This window comes from Neolamprologus brichardi, chromosome 3 (genome assembly GCF_056152115.1).
Source record: "Neolamprologus brichardi isolate AB-2024 chromosome 3, ASM5615211v1, whole genome shotgun sequence".
Lineage (NCBI taxonomy): Eukaryota > Metazoa > Chordata > Actinopteri > Cichliformes > Cichlidae > Neolamprologus > Neolamprologus brichardi.
The window spans coordinates 10,440,923-10,458,424 of NC_142106.1; the positions used below are offsets into that span (position 1 = coordinate 10,440,923).

The 17,502-nt window shown below is 40.5% G+C and overlaps 1 protein-coding gene across 1 annotated transcript in view; it reads right to left on the reverse strand.

Moving 5' to 3' along the window:
- Positions 1 to 17,502, reverse strand: part of LOC118453405 (uncharacterized) — a 154,427-nt gene that overhangs the window by 10,352 nt on the left and 126,573 nt on the right. The window lies entirely within an intron of this gene.

Consider the following 17,502-nt stretch of genomic DNA (forward strand, 5'->3'; position numbering starts at 1 on the left):
CACCAAGTAAAGCCCGCCCTCTTCCTCTGAGTCTGTTTCTTCCTCTATTTGTACAGAGTTATTGGTGGATTTCTAACCTCTTAATGATTTATGTGATAAATTTATTCCAGAATATGAACTTAGACACTCTGCAGTTCCTCTTTTGTTGCAAAACATTTAAAATTAAGTTGTTTTTTTAAGTGTAACACACAGAAACACATAAAACCTTTTGTGCTTTCAAAAGTTAAGAAACCAGCAATGTTGCTTTGACATAATTTGAGGTTAACTGAGATGATTACATGATATTTGAGTTTCTCTGTGATAATCGATAAAGCACATCCTGACATTTATGACTTCATTCACAATAAATCAATTCAAAAATATCATTTAAAACGTCGACTCTACTTCAGTCTGCTGTCAGTGTTGCAGCTTAGTTAATGAAACAAACTATAACCAGTATAACCATTTAGTGGACGCCCCCTGGGGCAGCATGGTGATGCTGTTGTCTGACTGGAAGAAGGTGCTGGGTTTGAATCCAGCCTCCATCTTTCTGTGTGGGGTCTGCATGGTTGTTTCTGGGCACTCTGCTTCTCCCACAGCCCACAGTCAGGCAGTTAGATTAACCTGTGAGTCTAAGTTGGTCGTAGATGTGAATGTTTGTGTGTCTGTGTTAGACACAAGACTGATAGGAGACGTGCAGAGTTTATCCTGCCTGTTAACCTGTGGTAGCTGGAATATAATGAACACCATCCTCACACATGGTTTATATATGACCACTAGAGGGAGATGTTGGACATTGTTATTTTATTTTAATTTATTTAGGACAGTGCATGTTAATGAACATAAATGTAAAAAAAATTACATGAATATAAACATACCAGATTATAGCCAAGGGCTAATTTCCATCTTTTGTCCATAAAACATAAAAAATAGACATAATAATTCATAATTCATTCATAATAAAAACTCCATCACCAAACTCACACATACACACTATTCTATTCCCAAATAAAACATTAAAACTATACAACTGATACATGATCACACACTTGATTTGTCCATAACCAGTTTTTAACCTGTGCCTTAAAACAAATTGCTTTAGTGGTGGTGGAGCAAGGGAGTGTAAGACTTTATATATTAAACACACTCTTAAGTTTCACTAAGTTATTGAAGTTCAGTAATTTATGTTTTTTAACACATGACAGTGGTGGTGGGAAGTCGGTTTTTTTGTCAAGTAGTTTTAAACTTCTTTTATAAATGTTTTCAATAGTTTTAAGTGTTGTTGGACAAGCAAGTGACCCGGATGTCAAACAATAGTCCATATGAGAGATGATCATTGAGTAAAAATACGTTTTTGCAACATTTATATTTAAATTATTACGTATGTTATGCCTTTTGGTCAGAAGTCAGTAGTTAGTGCATAGTCTGATTAAGTTACATAAGCAAAGTGATAAATAAGTTCAGAGTTAAGAAATATTATAAGTAATTCATGCTAAAAACAGTTAAAATGTGTGGGTTCGAAATTTGCTCGGAGTGAGACATCGTTATCACAAGCGATCTTTGTATTGTATGTGCGGAAATGGGAGCGAGGGAGCGCTCTGATCATTAACCTATCTTTGACGTATTTTCTCTGTTAATGCCGTGAAAAGTGCTTCGGCAGTATTAAAAGAGTGAACGAGTTCATGTACACGCTAAAAGTGCCCTACACGCTTGTACCTTGGGAAACGTTCGTCTTTGTGAGTATTAATATGTTCAGAAACAACTTTTATATGTGTTTACCTGGAGTTAACTGTGATGCTAATGTAACGCACGTGTTAAGCTAGGCTAATCTTTAAGTTTGTCATTAAGATGTGTATTAGCTAGCAGTTTATTTTCACTTTCTGTATGTTTCAGTTACAAATAAGAAATAGCAAGGAGAAGCCTTGAGAGAGGATAAGGCTTTAAAGGATCTTCATTAAAAGCAAGAAAAGCAAGCCTTGTGTGGAAGATCTCGTCTATTTTGTTCGCTAGATGTAAGTACCTGGGACACTTTATTTATGTGACTCTTGAAGGATAAGGTTGGGTCTAGAATGACCCCAAGATATTTACATTGGTACAATGACAACAAAATCTTTCATATTTTGTTGTCACGGTCATCAGATTTTGTGTATTAAACTCTTGGTTTAAATATATTTGACCTTTGAGTGCTGTTTGCTTTTTATTCTTTCTGTTTGAAATGTGTTATAAGTGTAGAAAATGTGTGTCTGAGTCTGCAGAGGAGCACTGGGCCATCAACGCTCAAATATTGTACTAACATATTTTGTTGGTGGACACAGCTGAAGCTGGTCAGGAACCAGTTACGTACCCTGGCCTCTATCAGACCATGAAGAGGTCAGCACACACAGAGAACTGACTACAATCGTTCCCACACAGTAACATACAGTGTGTCAGCACTGAGATCAGCTCATCTACCTGCAGGTGACGCTCCTCACAGCTGCTGCTCGTAGTCTTTCTCCACAGTATCACAGGAGGTCTGTTTCATCGCTGTGTCAGCTACATATCAGTCATCTCCAGCTTCTCCTCCTCCTGCACCATCTACAGATTTAACCCCTTCAGTGAATGTCGGGAATTCCCTTTCTCTACATTTCACAGCTCTGATGTTTCGGGTCTCGGTGTGTCACTCCTCAGACGGAGGTTGTTTCATAATCTTTCTGTGGTTTTATGAAACAATAAGGAAGAAAAGCTGATTGTTTCACAGTTGTGGGTAGTTTCACATTGTGTTATCAGGCTGCTGAGGATGTTTGTCTGAGTGTTTGTGTTATCAGTCATTGCTGCTGCAGTGTGGTGCTGATGCAGGCCTCACACCGTCACAGGAAGGAGGAAGTGAAACTGACACAGACGGTAAAACCTTCTTGTTACAGCGTTTCTCTCGTCTGCTGGGGATGAAGAATCGTTACACAACACTGACAAGTTATTTTGCATCTGAACAGATGGAAAAATGTTGCATTGGAGCGATTTCATAATCGATGTGACCTTTTGGCCCATGAGGTCAGCTCATCGTTGCCCCCTGTTGGTGATTTTGTGAACTGAGGTTTCATGCAGGTCACACAAAAGTCTGCAAGTTTAAATAAGAAGGAATAAACATCGTTATATTTTTAACATTTTATGTTCAGTGTTTTCAGAGAGCCTGACATCACATGAAGAGTTCAGATTCAGTGTTTATTAACTTTTATTTCTTTATTCTTTGCTTGTTTGTTTTTGTTTCCACAGTAAAAAGTGTCACACTAAGTGGACGTCCACCTCTTCTTATTAAGTCGTACAGGTTCCAGTTATCATCCAGGTAAGAATTACAGAGAGTCAAGTGCTGTGTCAGTTTACCGATAAATAAATAATATAAATCTACAAAGTAGAAAAGAACTGCAAATTAATAATGCCAAAGGTGGTGGCTCTGAATTAGTCTGGGCAGCTAGAGGGCAGCACATACGCCTACATGGCCCTTCATACATGTTTTAGTGGTTCACAAAAGGTCTGTTTATTTACTTATTATGCTGCTTGCCCTTTTTAGACCACTTCCTGCCTGGATGTTGGAACCACAGCTCCCGACATGTTGGTACCATCAATTCAAAATAAGCTGAATTATTATATGAAACACAAAAGGAATCTCAGTTTAAAGATTTGATATGTTTTACATGTTTAACTGTAAGTAAATTTATGAGATGTGCAGATCATTGCATTCTTTACTTTTCCCACTGAGAGAAAACTGCACAACAGTCGGGTCGAAAACACATTTTAGTTTTTAATAAGTAACCTTTGACACCTAACCTGTACTTTGTTACCTCTTAAATGAAGCCCCTGTATCAGGTGTTTATCTGGCTGTACTGAGATGTTGTCATGGTAATTTCATTTTGCAGCTGTGACAAAGATGGACGAGGCAGGTAAACACTACTCAGATGTGATGCCATGTGTGAAATTTAAGAAAATTAAATTATAAAACCATCACAATTACAACAGAGTTCAGTGCAGGTTGGAACTGTCCACCCATGTCAACATACTAATAGAAAAACATCAAGCTAGCTAAACTACAGCCACATCTTAAAGATGTAAAAGCCTGGATGACTTTAGTTAGAGAGGAAAGGTTATGATGGTTTGGACGTGTGCAGAGGAGGGAGAGTGGATATCCTGGACAAAGGGTGGTGAAGATGGAGCTGCAGGCAGGAGGAAAAGAGAAATACAACAGAGGGTTGGTTAGAAGGAGGAGGATGCAGGGATGGAGGCTGACGAGTCACTATGGAGACCAGTAAAGGGAACGTCCAAAAGAAAAGGAAGGAATTCACAGAAAACTGAGGTTACTGTAAAAATTTGGAAATTTGGGTGTAACAGCAGCAAGAAAACACATATACAAACAAACAGCACACAAGACACAGAACAGAAACATACACAATTCTTACATATTTACATGAAGGACAATGGTTACCAAAAACTGAGTACCATACTGTTGTTAAATTAAATTAAATTAAATACAGATAAGAGGCAACCCTGGTTATAGTGTGAATCGGTTGATAAAATAGAGCAAGAAACAGCGCTGATGTAAACATCTGTGTTTGTTGGGAGCAGTTCTGATTGTACAGTCTGACAGCTGCAGGGAGCAAGGACCTGCAGAAACGCTCCTTCATGCATCGAGGATGCAGCAGTCTGTCACTGAAGGAGCTCTGCAGTTCAGCAACATCTACATGCATGGGGTGGGAGACTCTGTCTGTTCTTTTAAGCTTATTAAAAGCATTAAATGGTGTCTTTTTATAAATTTATAAATAGCAGCAACTTTTCACAGTTTTTATTTTTAATCTTAACACCTCTGCAAAACAGTGAGAACAAAGAAATCAGGAAGTTTCTGAGAAAAAGAAGAAGGACGACCACAGAGCTGCAGACTGATGCACTTTTACCACAGAGCATGAAGGAAACATGCAGGACCAGTGTTATCAGCCAAACCCAAACACACTGCAGCAAGAAGCTCCATCAAGTCACTGATGGATATAAAGGACGTTTTATCTGTTCAGTCTCTTCATATGTCTCATGTTCACATGTTCCATATCTTAACTGTGTGTACCGACAAACACGCATGTGTGGGCCTCGTCTGAGCCCTGACATTTATGGCTCAGTCACAGCACTGCTGAATGTGATGTCATCCAACAACAAATACCTGCTGTAGAGCTGCAACAAAGTCCTTCTAGAAGCAAATCCACCCACTCTGTCTACATGGCTGTGGACACAATTTAAACACTGAGGCTTCAAAATGCAGCATCTACAACACTCACTCTGCCTCCATCCAGCCTTTATTTAGATTTGATGCATCAGTCTCCATGGTGATGAGTACAATTGGCAGCTGAAACTGTTGTGAACTTCTCCATGAGTCATATTTCCTGTTTCAGAGCTGCTGATTGGCTCTTTGGGCCCTTTACCTTCAGGAGTCATGGACGAAGCACTGAAGTCGTTCACAGAGAGAAGTGTGAACTGATCAAGCAAAGAAACTGAAACATTTCAAACGGAAGAAACTGAACTGTTTCCTAATTCCTGTGACTCTGACCTTTGACCTGTGTGTTTATTATCTTTATTATTTTTTAAATCTTTGATGTTTGATGTTTCCCTTTGAATCCCCCTGAAGATCCTGACAGGGAAGCACGTACATAATACTCCAGCCTTTCAACTCTGAGCTTATTTAGTTCTATTAATACACTGAAATCTCATTTGTGTCATGAAGAAAGTCTTTAATCAAACAGAATTCAAAGATCAGAAACATTTCATATATGGAGTTAAACATGAATCATTGTTTCAACAATAGATTTATTGTTGTCATAAACAGACAAGAAGACAACAACAAACTGCTCCTCCCATTCAACACATGTCAGTCCATATCCCAGCAAACGAAATCATCTCCATTTACACATCAAATAGAAACATGAATCACTTGTAATGATTAGAAACTTGATAGAATTTCAAATCTAGTTTGGGGAGTCATTCAGTGAGAAACAGTGAAATGATTTTCCATGTGAAAAGGTGGACAGCAGAAACAGAAAGAAACAGTGAGAACTAAAAGAGAAACAAAGAGCTTTGGAACAACGAGGCAGCAGGAGGACAGCTGCAGTTTAACAGCTTCAATTCACTGACAGGAAACAACATTAGAAATATCATCATCCTCAACTCATCTGCTGCACTGACACTGACACCTTCAACGGACACACCTTCACTTTACCAGCAGTGTTAATGTATGGAAACAACACCAACAGCCAGGACCAGGGACCACGACCTTCCCCAGTCCCCCAAACCCCTGACAGGCCATCACCCTCCTCCCCCTCCCTTTCTCCCTCCTCCCCACACCTGAAATTCACTGAGGAGATGATGGACCAGGTTAATGCTGGGCTCAGATTTACCTCCCGGCCCAATCCCTTTTTGTCCCCCATGATGGTAAACATACCTTGTATGCCACAGACTGCTCCCAAACACGAGGGGACAAGTAATACCTCTAAAACACTTAAGTTGGCTTTATTAAACGTTAGATCTTTAGCTGGGAAAACATTTTTAATTAATGATTTAATCACTGAGCACAGCCTTGAGTTTATGTTTTTAACTGAAACTTGGTTGGACAAAGTAACAGTGGAGCTGTTCTCATCGAGACGACCCCTCCTTACTACAGTTTTATCAGTGAGGCCAGGGTGAGCAGGAGAGGACGATGGGTTGCTGTCTTATTTAATGAATCATTTCAATGTAAGCAGCATCTCCTGGAAGTTTTCAGTCTTTTGAATATGTGGCTTTACAGCTGAAGGCCCCATCCAAAGTTGTGTTTCTTAATGTTTACAGGCCTCCCAAATACTGCACAGACTTTTTTAATGATCTCAGTGAACTGCTGTCTGTGATCTGTGTTGATTTCGACTGTGTAATTATTGTTGGGGATTTTAACATCCATGTGGACAACCCTCAGGACAAAGGGACTAAAGACCTGAGTAACACTCTGGGCAACTTTGGGCTGACTCAGCATGTAACAGAGCCAACACATAATAGAGGACACACTCTTGACCTACTGATCTCCAAGGGCCTGAGCATTTCAAAGGTTACTGTGTCTGATGTGGGCCTGTCTGATCATTACTGTGTTTTCTTTGAAAGTACAATCTCAGCCCACACAAATATATCAACAGCAGTGATCACAAAACTGTATAACTGAACACAGTAGTGCAATTTTTAACCAGGTCTTCCCATTAACACCTGACCTGTCCAGAGGTTCAGTCAATGAGCTCGTCAATAGCTTCAATGCTAAAATGTTAAATGTAATGGATACAATTGCTCCCATTAAGATGAAGGTTATCTCTGGAAGGAAAAAGTCTCCATGGAGAAACTCCACACTGGTGAAAAATGAAAAAAGAGAGTGTAGGAAAGCTGAGCGCAGATGGAGAAAAACAAACCTCCAGGTTCATTATGACATCTATAAAGAGAAACTTCACAATTATAATTTACAACTGAGGAGTGCAAGAAGGTCCTACTTCTCTGACATCATCACTAAAAACAGCCATAATGCTCGGGTCTTATTTTCTACAGTTGACAGGCTAACAAACCCTCCTGTGTCAGTGGCAGCTGAACTTCATTCAACCATGGCCTGCAATGACTTTGCCAAATTCTTCACAGAAAAAATTCAAAAGATTAGACAAGCAATTGGTACATGTGACAAAGTGGGTGAGAAGACCATTTGTCCATATTCTTAGTTAACATTCTTGTTTTGATTTAACCATATTTCACATGTAATCTGCAATAGGCAAACATCTACTATCCCGGGTTTGTTTATGTTTTGCATTTTTACAGATTATATAATATAACATCTTGGTTTAAATCAATCCCTACAAGTTTGTTAAGTTAACATGTTCTTTATTTCAACTGTTAATTTGTATTGTTTAGAACTTACCTTACCTACCTGTCTTCCAGAAACAAAAGGAGGAAATGTAGTTTTACTTCCTGCTTTATAGCTTCTGGGTTCATTTGAGGTCACAGGAAGAGACCAAGTGCAGAAGGGGAAGAACTCTTATAATTGAATAAAGTTGATTTTAGAGGGTTTATGAAGAAGTAGATTTATTGTTATAATATGTATTGATTACACCACAGAGTTCATGTTGCCAGTAAAGAGGAGTAGTAGAGGTTTGAATATAATCATGTTCATCGTATCTACCTACTGAATGGAATAGTCCAGAGGAGAAATTGTTTGGTTAAGTGGACTATTTAAGCAGAAGAACTCAGGTAGTGATGGGCAGATGAAGCTTCATGAAGCACTGAAGCTTTTCATCCAATTGGTTCACCCCAGCGCAAAGCTTCTTGAAGCTTCATTTGCTCTAGTAGGACACCTACTGGACGTAAAAATATTAGTTGGCATGAATTTGAAGAGTGTGGCCTTTTGCAAACAGCCTGTAAATGTCAACAACAAAAGGAGTGTGTAAAACATGTATATTGTAGTGATGCAGTATACTGTGTATATTTATGCTGGCAGTATGGAAAATGATCATTTGGAAATGCTTAAAATGGAAATGATCATTTACTGTGAGGTGAGGTGTGGTTGGGGTGTGGACAGTGGTTGTGCTTTTGTAACGTTGAGGTATGGACAGCTACACACTGAGGCTTTGAGCCTCAGTCTTGGCCACATTTTATTCTGTAAAAACTAAATTTTCACTGCTTTTATGACCTTTTTAGTGGGGAGAACATAGCTAGGATTGAATGATTTAACAAATCTTTTAAATCCTTTGTCCTCCACAATGCTAAATGGCTGGGAGTCCTCAATCACCATGCCAACCAGGTCTTCATCTATTTGAGATTGTTCTCCTGAGGAAAGACAACAAAAACAAAGCACAAATATAAATATCACACACGTCACTTATTGCATTGTATAATATTGTTATATCATTTAGTAACATTACTGCATGCTACATTATCATGGCATTTGATGGCTCACCTGGTCTTGCTCCACAATCGGTGTTCCCCTTATTCTCATGCAAAGCTCTGTAGTGCCTAAGCATGGATGAGGTGTTGTTGTTATATCCCAGCTCCCTGGTACATAGCAAACACTTCACCGTGTACAAAAGTAAAGACAGCTTAACATATGTTTTATTGCACCATCAGTATTATGAAAATACATCTTCTGTAGAAATTTACATACCTTGTTGGGAGGAATAAAATCACAATGTTCCCACACAGGGGAGGACATCCTCCTCTTCTTAGCTGGCTCCATTCTCTCCTGACTTTCTCTCCTCACTCTCATAAACCTCCAAACTCTCTCCAAACTGTCTCTAACTCTCACTAACCGTAACTCTCCATCAAACACCTACATTTTTGAATGAAGTCTGAGGGGTTTATATCGCTGTCATATCTCGCGGCAAAGTTTGAACCACTTCATGAACCAGTCACGTGGTACAGCCGGGCAGCGAGGCTTCGGACGTCATCATTTTCAGCTCCTCCCATAAATGAAGCAAGCCTCGATACGCGCTTCGCAGAAACGTCCCCTCAATTACTCGACACACGCTTCGAAGCCTCGATACAGAACGTCACATCACTAAACTCAGGTGTTTCAAAAGAAAGGTTCGGGTCAGTGTAGCTGTGTGCAGTTTGACCTTAATTTCCGTTGATTTAAGTTCAGTTATGATTATTTGAACTGAGTTAATTATAGAGTTGAGTTTCTTATTTGTTTCTTTGTAAATATTGTTTGGGTCACAAAATGGTGAATAAATCACTTGCTACACTGGACAGCATCAGTCTCCTGCACTTCTTTGACCGCATAAGTCGAGTCCTACCACATTTGGTGGCAGCAGTGGGATTCCAGGCCAATTAAGGATTGGAGAAGATGTCTACCCAAGCAAAGAGGGGACTTGTTCCAGAATGTGAAGCAGATGATTTACAAGATGGCAGCGACCAACAAGGGGCAATAAGTAGCCATATTGCTGGACAAGAGAATGTGGCTGAATTGTCCAAACTTTTGCAAACTCTGATGCAACAGCAGGCTGAACGCGATTCTAAACTGGAGCAAGAGCACAAGTGCCAGGAGGATAGATGGAGGCAAATCCGGCATCAGTTTGCCCAGCTTCAACAGCAGGTGCTGTTTAATGTACTGAAATTAATTCTAATTAAGGAAATTAATGTCTAATTAAATTCAAAGAACTGAAGATAAACAGACCACAGAAAGCACTTTGTCACCTCTGCTGTGATGTTAACTGTCCCTCAGACCTTGTCATGTGATCTGACATTTACTGTTTGATTTTGTCTGTTGTCAGGCTCTAACTTTACAGGAAGAAACTGTAAAATAATCAAATTATTCATTATTGTGAAAACTTCATCATGAAGCATTTTTGATGAGCTACATTCCTCTAAACTTTTGGTTTGGTTATTTATTTATTTTCCATCCTTGTTCTTAATGCTTTGACCATCACAGCACTATGAACTGTGGGTAATCCCTCAGGTCCACAGAGATGAGACTTAAAGAAAATGTGAATAAGGACTTAAAGTGTGTGCAGAGAGCCGTCATGCACTTGATACCATGACAACAGGACGGCCCTGAGCCCTCAGAGGCCGACACAAAGCTGTGACTGTTTATCTGCACGTCTCAAACACTCCTCCATTTGTCTGCAGGCTGAGTGATCTGACTGAGCTCAGCCTCCATTTTCTACAGGGAGACGCTCAGAGAGGCTTTCAGTTTCATTTCACAGGAACAGCTTTGCTTCTGTTTTACATGCAGGTGCTGCACAGAGCACATCCTGTTCAACCTGTTTGTGTGGCTGACTCCAGCTCACACTCCAGCTGGTTTGACAGGTCAGCAGTTTGCATCATTTTCATATATGAAAACACCAAGTTCCTGTCCACAGTGTGTTTAGTAAAGCACAGCAGAGGCTGCAGAGACAGATGCTGGTTGTGGTTTATCTGTTTATTTATTGTGTACAGAGCTGTAAATTAAATCTGTGTTATCAGTCACACAGAATAACAATAACTAGATTATTTGTGACGGGCTGACAGGTTCAGTGTGATCATCAGACAACATGGACTGTTCCTGTGAACACAGCTGAACCATGAGCACACCTTCACTCATGGCTGACTGTGAGCTGCTGATGGTGGCCTTTGAATGAGGGCAAAGAAAGTCACAACAAACAGTCTTATTATCTAAGGGGGGATTTGTTATTCCCATCAGCTTTTGCCTTGAGCTTCCAGCTGACGACAGGTGGGCTGCATGAGATGAGGATGGTAGTTGTTCTGGTTAGTGCGAACAAACTGCTTCCAATTTTACAGTTGGTCTAATGTCTGTCACTGGTCACCAGGTCTCTCAATTCCCATTGATCTTCTCCAACATATAACAATAAACACAGTCTGAGTGCTCACAGCCCTGCCCATCGTCTATCGTGTCGGCCAGCCTTGTGGGATTTTGAACAGCTGTAGCTGCTTCTTGTTCTTCGATAAGCCAGCTCCAATCAGCCAGAACTCTGTTATCGTGGTTCCAAATTGGTTGATGTCGTTCAATGTCCTCCATCGAGATTGTTGCCAGACACGCGATGCAACCGATGAGTATCCTGCAGCAAACGTCTCTGCAGGAGAAGGACGGGATCTCCCAAGAATAGGAGGGTGTCAGTTTCGTTAAGGGACCAGTTGATCAAATCTATAATTCTTCTTCAGGTTTTTAGAGAACACGTCTGGGAGACTCTCTTAGGGTTAGAGGATAAGCGAGACTATACAAAGAGAAGCCAAGCAGGAAAGACAACGGAGAAGGAGAAAGTGTGACAGCCTCTCAAGAGCCAAGAGCAGAAAAATCCTGCTGATTGCTGCTCAAAGCTGCTTTGACCTGAAAACTGGGAGATGGATTCAAAGTATCTGAGGATTTCAGAGATCCTTTGGGAATAACAGGAAGTGATTAGTGGTTACAGATGAAGGTCACGTGAAGGTAGTGTAAACATCTGATTTACTGTTGTCTGGTTGATCTGTGAAAACACATCATATGAAATGAATTCAAGAAAAGCTGTCAGACTTTATCTGACACAATATAAAGAAGAAAATCACCTCCATCACAAAGAAGAAGTGAACTCAGTCACTCTCCTGTACTACTCATGTGATTTATGTATGTCGGACTCTGTAGTTTTCTCTGGTCCCCTCCCCAATCAGACCAGGAGTGACATGTTTAGCCGCATGTTCTCCTTAAATTGCTGGCTGTCTGAGTGGTGTCCCAGAAATGGTGTGGGCTTCATAGATAATTGGCAAACCTTCTGGAGGAAACCTGGTCTTGTTAGGAGAGATGGCATCCATCCCACTTTGGATGGAGCAGCTCTCATTTCTAGAAATATGGACAAATTTATTAAACCCCTCAAAACATGACTATCCAGAGTTGGGACCAGGAAGCAGAGTTGCAGTCTTACACGCCTCTCTGCAGCTTCTCTCCTCCTGCTACCCCCCCAAAAACCCATCTCCATAGAGACTGTGTCTGCTTCCAAAAAGACAAAAAACAAACTAAAAACCAGCAACAAACAACTTAAACATTTACAAAGAAAGAATAATACAGTATCCACATCTGAACCAAAGAGTAAAACAGTGAAATGTGGATTATTAAATATTAGGTCTCTCTCCTCCAAGTCTCTGTTAGTACATGACTTAATAATTGATCAACAAATTGATTTATTCTGCCTTACAGAAACCTGGTTGCAGCAGGATGATTATGTTAGTTTAAATGAATCAACACCCCCGAGTCATTCTAACTACCAGAAATCTCGAAGCACAGGTCGAGGGGGCGGTGTGGCAGCAATTTTTCACACCAGTCTATTAATTAATGAAAGACCAAGACAGACTTTTAATTCATTTGAAAGCCTGATGCTTAACATTGTCCACCCCAGCTGTGAAACTCAGAAACCAGTCTTACTTGTTATCATCTATCGTCCACCTGGGCCTTACACAGAGTTTCTGTCTGATTTCTCAGACTTTTTATCTAATTTAGTTCTGAGCTCAGATAAAATAATTATTGTGGGTGATTTTAACATCCATGTTGATGCTAAAAATGACAGCCTCAACATGGCATTTAATCTGTTGTTAGACTCAATTGGTTTCTCTCAAAATGTAAAAGAACCCACCCACCACTTTAATCACACTCTAGATCTTGTTTTAACATATGGCATAGAAACTGAACATTTAACAGTGTTTCCTGAAAACCCTCTCCTGTCTGATCATTTCCTGATAACATTTACATTTACAATAATTGATTACGCAGCAGTGGAGAGTGGACTTTATCAAAGTAGATGTCTTTCTGAAAGCGCTGTAACTAAGTTTAAGAATATAATCCAGCCACTGTTATCATCGTCAATGCCCTGTACCAACACAGAGCAGAGCAGCTATCTGAACGCTACCCCAACAGAGGTCGATTATCTTGTTAATAATTTCACCTCCTCACTACGTACGACTCTGGATACTGTAGCTCCGGTGAAAACTAAGGTCTCTAATCAGAAGTACCTGACCCCGTGGTATAATTCTCAAACACGTACCCTCAAGCAGACGACTCGTAATCTGGAGAGGAAATGGCGTGTCACAAATTTAGAGGATCATCATTTAGCCTGGAGAAATAGTTTGTTGCTTTATAAGAAAGCCCTCCGCAAAGCCAGAACAGCTTACTACTCATCACTGATCGAAGAAAATAAGAACAACCCCAGGTTTCTCTTCAGCACTGTAGCCAGGCTGACAAAAAGTCAGAGCTCTTTTGAGCCAACCATCCCTTTAACGTTAACTAGTGATGACTTCATGAACTTCTTCACAAATAAAATTTTTATCATTAGAGAAAAAATTACCAATAATCATCCCACAGATGTAATATTATCTACAGCTACTCTTAGTTCCATTGATGTTAAGTTAGACTCTTTTTCTCCAATCGATCTTTCTGAGTTAACTTCAATAATTACTTCCTCCAAACCATCAACGTGTCTTTTAGACCCCATTCCTACAAAACTGCTCAAAGAAGTCCTGCCATTGATTAATTCTTCGATCTTATATATGATCAACCTATCTCTAATAATCGGCTATGTACCACAGGCCTTCAAGGTGGCTGCAGTTAAACCTTTACTCAAAAAGCCATCTCTAGACCCAGCAGTCTTAGCTAATTATAGGCCAATCTCCAACCTTCCTTTCATATCAAAAATCCTTGAAAGAGTAGTTGTCAAACAGCTAACAGATCATCTGCAGAGGAATGGTTTATTTGAAGAGTTTCAGTCAGGTTTCAGAGTTCATCACAGCACAGAAACAGCTTTAGTGAAGGTTACAAATGATCTTCTTATGGCCTCTGACAGTGGACTCATCTCTGTGCTCGTCCTTCTTGACCTTAGTGCAGCATTCGATACTGTTGACCATAATATCCTGTTAGAGCGATTAGAACATGCTGTAGGTATTACAGGTATTGCACTGCAGTGGTTTGTATCATATCTATCTAATAGACTCCAATTTGTGCATGTAAATGGAGAGTCCTCTTCACACACTGAGGTTAATTATGGAGTTCCACAGGGTTCAGTGCTAGGACCAATTCTGTTTACATTATACATGCTTCCCCTAGGCAGCATCATTAGAAGACATAGCATACATTTTCACTGCTATGCAGATGACACCCAGCTCTATCTGTCCATAAAGCCAGATAACACACACCAATTAGTTAAACTGCAGGAATGTCTTAAAGACATAAAGACTTGGATGGCCACTAACTTTCTGCTTCTTAACTCAGATAAAACTGAGGTCATTGTACTCGGCGCTGAAAAGCTTAGAAATATGGTATCTAACCAGATTCTTACTCTGGATGGCATTACCTTGGCCTCCAGTAACACTGTGAGGAACCTTGGAGTCATTTTTGACCAGGATATGTCCTTCAACGCACATATTAAACAAATATGTAAGACTGCGTTCTTCCATTTGCGCAACATCTCTAAAATTAGAAATATCCTGTCTCAGAGTGATGCTGAAAAACTAGTTCATGCATTTATTACTTCCAGGCTGGACTACTGCAATTCATTATTATCAGGATGTCCAAAAAACTCACTGAAAAGCCTTCAGTTAATCCAAAATGCTGCAGCAAGAGTACTGACAGGGACTAGAAAGAGAGAGCATATTTCTCCTGTTTTGGCTTCCCTTCATTGGCTTCCTGTTAAATCCAGAATTGAATTCAAAATCCTGCTCCTCACATACAAGGTCTTAAATAATCAGGCCCCATCTTATCTTAATGACCTTGTAGTACCATATTACCCTATTAGAGCACTTCGCTCCCACTCTGCAGGCCTACTTGTTGTTCCTAGAGTATTTAAAAGTAGAATGGGAGGGAGAGCCTTCAGTTTTCAGGCCCCTCTTCTGTGGAACCAGCTTCCAGTTTGGATTCGGGAGACAGACACTATCTCTACTTTTAAGATTAGGCTTAAAACTTTCCTTTTTGCTAAAGCATATAGTTAGGGCTGGACCAGGTGACCCTGAATCCTCCCTTAGTTATGCTGCAATAGATGTAGGCTGCCGGGGGATTCCCATGATGCATTGAGTTTTTCCTTTCCAGTCACCTTTCTCACTCACTATGTGTTAATAGACCTCTCTGTTTTGAATCATATCTGTTATTAACCTCTGTCTCTCTTCCACAGCATGTCTTTTATCCTGTCTTCCTTCTCTCACCCCAACCGGTCGCAGCAGATGGCCGCCCCTCCCTGAGCCTGGTTCTGCCGGAGGTTTCTTCCTGTTAAAAGGGAGTTTTTCCTTCCCACTGTCGCCAAAGTGCTTGCTCATAGGGGGTCATATGATTGTTGGGTTTTTCTCTGTATCTATGAAGCGCCTTGAGGCGACATTTGTTGTGATTTGGCGCTATATAAATAAAATTGAATTGAATTGAATTGAATTGAATTTACAGGAAGCTGCTGAACACCTGATGTGTTGCAGTCAGTGACTCTCTGGTTCTCACTAATCCAGTCAAGTGTTTGTCATAGATTGGTTGGCAGGTAGGAGACGGAGCCTAAATGCAGGATTCAGGAGACAAAACTCAAGAGCAGCTTTAATGCTCCAGGATCAGTCTGTCCACACAGCAGATACACGTTCATAATCTCATAATCAGATCCATTTACTGTTTATTTACAGGCACAGAAGTAAAGAACATTTTCATGTAAATCTTTATTAAAACTTACATACTGCTCATGTTTCATTCATTCACAGAAGGAATTCATTCATTATCATTGTTTTTTTCTTTAAAAAACAACAACCAAAAACTCTTATTTACAGACATACAAACACAGTGTTGATGAAGGCAACACATGAACCAAGCTGTTTAAAGAAGGCCACAGAGTGAAGAGTACAGAAGTCGAACAGGGTGGAGCAGTTCAGTGATGTAGGTGGAGGCTTCACTCTGTCAGGCCATGAAAACAGGAACTGTTGTGGCCATTTTAGAGAGAAAGTTTCTCCGTGACTGCAGCTGCTACATCTGTTAGGTCGTCCATGTTTTCTACGGTCATCGTTCAGTACTATTGTCGGCCTCTATAATATATGCAAATATATGTGGGTTTCTAACCTTTTCTTTAGATTTAATAATATACAATGCTCTGATTGAGTACAGCTCTGCTATCACGGCCTTTAGATAATAAGACTGTTTGTTGTGACTCTCTTTCCCCTCATTCAAGGCGTTGATCAAAGATTGTTGACTTTTGCTTAACTGGGTGAAGGGACACTTTCTCTTGATTGTGCACAGAACACAAACACACACACACACACACACACACACACACACACATACGCATGTACACTGACACAGACCTGCACTCACCCCCTCCAAACATCTTCCTTTGCAAGTTAACGTGAGGGTTCCCGATGGTCAGGGACACATGGAGTCACATGGCAGGTGCTGTTGTAGAGGAATTTCTTTTACCTAGGTATTTAATCGCATTATGTTATTGTATTAACATGTCTGACACTCATACTTAAGACAAATGGTAGGGGGTGTAGTAAGGAAGTTGGGGAAACAGGAACTCCAGAGGACCAGTCTTTTGTCTCTTGAGGACTCTGGGAAGTAGCAAGGGAGTGTGAACTTTAAGGTGTGAAATAGCTGTGTACTGCCTTTGTTCCTGGAGAAGGTATTTAGCTGAGAGTTATGCTAGGCTCAGAGAGAACTCTGCTGACCGTCTGTCCCGCGGCCATGGAGGGCTCCACAAGCTTGTTTGTATGTTGTGTGCTTGGATTAAAAGAATGTTAGCTACCGCTCACCGCTCATCTGCAGGCTTTATTTAAGTGGAAAACTTCCACAACAAAATGGCGCTGTGAGCAGGATGGTCCGTGTGGTCGCTGAACAACGGTTCCGTGGACGGGCTGATCACCCCTGAGGGAAAAGGTACCTTTGTCCTACCAGCTGTTGAAGCAAAGGAAATGGAGGAGTCACGGAGCCGTGTGTGTTTCAGTCACCACCGAGATCACTGATTTTGAGGGGACTTCTGCAGATGGGTGAGTTGTAGCTAACTTTGTATACAGTTATGAGGAGTTTTTTGTCTGGCCGAGGGGGGGAACGCT